Here is a 5,066-nt window from a genome sequence, read left to right on the forward strand (position 1 = left end):
ATCCTTACGAACCTAGAAATTCCCTTGATAATTATACAAAATGAGAAGATATTATTATAATGTTATGATAGGACTAAATGATTATGCAAATTATTTTGATGAATATTAGTGTCCGCTTTTCCCTTATAAATTCTTCAACTACCTTTGACATATCAATATTTATGTAAAAAAAGGTATAACTAATTAATTTTTTTTTGTTTCATTAGTAAACATATATGAGGCATCCTATTTAATATCGATGAGTATATTTTAGCTCCCTTACATTTTTGGTCTGAATCAAAACAATGTGTTCGAAAGTTAAGAAACGTAAACAATAAAGTTAATAATAATATATAGTAATATATAATAATAATAAAGTTATTGTGTCTATCAATATGCTATAACAAATATCCATAAAACTTGGAAATTTTCTATAACCTTATAAAGAGCTAAAATAATAAGATTTTTTTTCTTCTGTTTTTACTGATTCACATTGACATTTCAAAACATCAAATGTGTTCGTTTCTTCGCGCATAATGTAGGCCTACTCAATGTATGCTAGTGTCGTAAACATAGATTTGCAAACATTTGAACAATCGTCGCAGCTGGAGGTATAACCAATTACTAAATGTATTATTTAGAGTTATTTGAGGGCTCGATCGACGAGGTCCTTATTTGAGTCATTGCATATTCTACACATTTTTTGGGTTCTATAGTATGCATTCAATTGACGTGTTTACATTGTAGTAATGGGTCTATAAATTCTGCATGAGTCCACATACAATTATTTCACTCCACGGAAAGTATATGAAATATGATTAAGAGCCAGGGACAGACTAGAAAGGACACGTGCCGTCCAATAGAGTAAATATTTAGAAGAAAAAAATATTTTATTTTTATTTCTATTACTATTTTGTATATAGTTTGTATTTATTTGCGGCATTTTTTCATTTTTTGTATTGATTTATGTATTTTCACATATATACTCATAATAAATCTGATGTCTTTTCCTTCTGTTATTTGTTTATCTGTGAAGACGAACTCAAACTATAGATTATCAGGAGCATACGCCAGAAGGCGCGTACCTGCGGCCGAAGACGTCATTTTTGCATAGACAGGAGATACAAAACAATTAATAACCCATCAATATTAGGATGTTACAATTCTTAAATAAGAAAATATCACTCATATATGTAGAACATTTCTGTCGTTGGACCCATTGCAGGATGCAGGTCCATGCAGTAAATGCGGATGCATCATGTAAAAAACAAATATAAATCGATTATGATGATGACTGTAATGACATTATCACTTTTATTGTTATAATTATTGCTGTTTTTGTCGTCGTCATCAATCATCATCATCACCATCATCATCATTATTATTATTACTATTATCATCAGTATTACTATTTATTATTATTATTATTATTATTATTATTATTAATATTATCATTAATATTACCATTATTACTATTATCACTATTACTATTATTATTATTATAATTACTATTGTTATTGCTGTCATTATTATTATCAAAAGAAGGGTCTGACTGCCGTTATTTTCGTATATAACGCTGTTACAAAAGTATTTTACTTCCAATAATTCAAAGGAATGGTGAAGTTGGTTCTATCAGCAATAATACTATATTAATTCTGCATCTAGTGTTCGTGGTCTGTCGCAAAAATAAATGTAATAATGAAAATATGCAATCTCATCTCGATAAATTTATCGCCATCTTAGCCAGTATTATATAAATTTCCTTGTAAAACAATGTTGAAGAAGGATGTAAATGATCAATTCATCGCTTTAATATTCTTTTATTCTCTAAAGTAGATTTCTATCATGGATTATCAAATAATCTGACATTGCTCCTAATAAAATGAATAGGCACCCAAAAATAGATGCATGTGTATATTTGATTCTACTTATATGATATCTACTAATTATCTATTCAATTGCTCATTTATCTATTTGTCAATTCTTCTTTTTATTACTTTTCTTTTCTTTCTTTATATATTTATATTCATTTATTCATTGATTAGTTTATATACTTATCTGTTTATTCATTTATTCATTTACCTAGTTGTTTACTTATATATCTATCTATATGTATATATAAATCTATTTATGTATTCATTTATTTTACTTATTAATTCATTTATCAATTTGTTTGTCTACTCATGTATTTATTTATCCATTAAGTTATTTATTTATTTTATCATTCAGCCATTACCTAAATTCCGTTACTGAAGACAGCTTTCACTTCACAGGTGTTCAACTATGGAACTCACTTCCTGTGTCCATTAAGCAGTCAAATAGCAAGGTTGCTTTCAAGAATAAAGTCAAGGACGACTATAAGTCTCAGCTATGGACAGAGAACAGCCTTGGTTTTATGTACTACTAGCCAAGTGAGGGGTACCTGACTCTATGAGTAATATAATCAAAATCTGCGTTCACTCATAACTGTTCTGACCTCCCCGTTTGCCCTTCAGATGTTTAGCTTAGTATAAGAATGTTTGATGTTCAAAACTAGTTTTCACCTTTGTTTTGCCTGCCATAGTATGGTATATGTCTCAGGTATGGTCCGAGGACAGTTATGATCTGACCATAATACAAGCCTGGTGAATCGGGGCACCAGGTAACAAGGTAATTGGACCTTTCCCTCGATCTCCTTGTTATATACGAGTACTGGTCCCCTGTACCCTACTTCTGGTGCTTCAGGTTATAATGTACTACTTCCTAGTGCTCATACTAATTGCCCACTCTGTCCTGAGGTACAGGTAAAATTTGGAATTGATTAATAGGTGACCCTAGCTGCAATGTAGCATTCACCATAATACCATGTTGATACTGTTGATGGCCTGCTACCTTCTATCCCGTGATACTTAATATTTACTTTTACCCTGGGATGGATTCCCCCTTTATTGTCCTACACTTGCTGATACAGCTATGGAATAATGTAGTATATCATTAATGGTACTACACTGATATGGTACTCATACTGTTTTGGTACCTTTTAGCATTATTTTGTTGTTCCTGAGGCATAGTGCACTGTTCCTTATTGTGATGGTGCTCAAGTTTTGGTCTCAATATCCTACCTGTTATGAACATTTTATCAGTATTAGCAAATCTATGATAATGTTTATGTGTCATATGTGTACAGATTGGTATTACTCATGGCTGTCTCTGGTCCCCTTAACCCCTACGTATGATGTCTGTGTAAATTAGTGTAGAAAATCAGTCTATTGAAGACTAAAATGGAAATAAGCTTACATGCTTTTTTTGTTTTATCCTCGGCATTCGTAATTGTTATTTCAAACTATGTGTTCTTTTCTTTATCTGCACTTCATGTATATTGATTCAATACCAAATACTTACTATCTGATATTTGCTCAAACTGAATCTAATATCGTACACAACAGTGCGGAGTAGAACAAAATAATGCCACATAAGGAGCATGCTGCGTAAGTAGCCATTAAGACTTATGGAACAAAATCTCGCCCCCCGATCGACGACATGACGTAATAACGACGACAAGATCTCGCAGGTGGCGCCACCACGAAAGAAAGACTCTGATCGAATTTCTGCTGAATTATTTACACAATGGCGGCACTCTTGGGAACAGGCAAATGCTAACCACAAAAAGCCAAAGGTCTCTTACTAGTCTACCTTTGTTTTTATATTTACAACACTTTGTTGATGAGATAAGTTTAATCATGGGATTTCTCCCCGTCTTTTCTTTTTCTGCATGAGGGGACGGAGAGGTGGGGGTCGCCGATTAAATATAACGGCCTTGCTGTTGATGTGCTGTGTCTTGCTGCACTGCTTCTGACTCAGGGTGATGGGTATGATGCAGGGATGACCCGTCATCCAGGAGGAGCTAAGAAAAGAGGGAGGGAGGGGTGGTGAATGGGAGTGGAGTATATGGGGATGAAATGGGTGGGAGTGAATTTTATACCTTGCTTTGACACCGAGCGACCTTGATGCCACATGAATTATTTTTCTTTATTTTTGCACTAACGTAACATCGATAACTTCGCATCAAACAAAGACCACTGTGCATTTAATTCCTTTTAGTACTGATGCTATCCTACTATGAATGATACCATCGATGACAACTTTTATATATTTTATTCTGGTGACGATAATAGAGTATTACGTCGTGTTGAAACTCAACCGAATCCAAGATGGCGACAAATATAAATAATGCTTATTTTTTCCCTTTAGGCAGAACAAAATCGCCTGTTGGCAGTAGCCTCACAAATATAACGGAAAAATTAATCTAAATCAAATCCATTTGTTATGATTACGGGGTTTAATTTGACATCCAACTTGATAATATACTGAATTAGACTACTTTCTCTTTTTTAACCTGTGAACAGCCACAGCCGCTCACGTATAATCATTCCAAGGATTTCAGGACTCGAACATTTATTTTAGCTGCCGTCAGGCGATTTTGTTCTGCTGAAAGAAACATGAGAAGACTAATGAATAAGTTGATGGATAAATATAAACAAATAGATGAATGAATAAATTAATAGATGAACGAATATATCAACAGATAAATTATATGGTTTAACGTCACACACTCCCCCCTATCAGGAGGCTAGGACGGTGCCCCTCACAGAAGGCTTTGTAGCGTAGAATTTGATAAACCATGCCCTTGTTTCAACTTCGCCGGTGGCAGGATTCGAACCGCCCTCACCTCGACCTTCGCCGCAAGTAACGACGCCCTTAATTAATTAATTCATTAATGTTGAGACATTCTGACAGACTGACGTAAGTGGGAACAGGAAACACATGAGTCTTAGTCTGAGTTTATTCCTGACCAGTTTCGGAGGTATGAAAAAAGCATACCTGTGTAGCTAGTCAGGAATAAACTCGGACTATAACTCCTGTGTTTCCTACTCCCACTTAGGTCAAATAAATGAATAGATAAATAGATGAATAAATAAACAAACTAATAGATTAATTTATAAATATATAAAAATACATAATTATGTAATTATATAAATAAATAGATAAATGCATACAAAATAAACAAACGAATAAATAAGTAATTTCATTTATAGATTCTTAATTAA

The sequence above is a fragment of the Oratosquilla oratoria genome, chromosome 25, assembly GCF_046742065.1.
Source record: "Oratosquilla oratoria isolate Oo_2021 chromosome 25, ASM4674206v1, whole genome shotgun sequence".
Classification (NCBI taxonomy): domain Eukaryota; kingdom Metazoa; phylum Arthropoda; class Malacostraca; order Stomatopoda; family Squillidae; genus Oratosquilla; species Oratosquilla oratoria.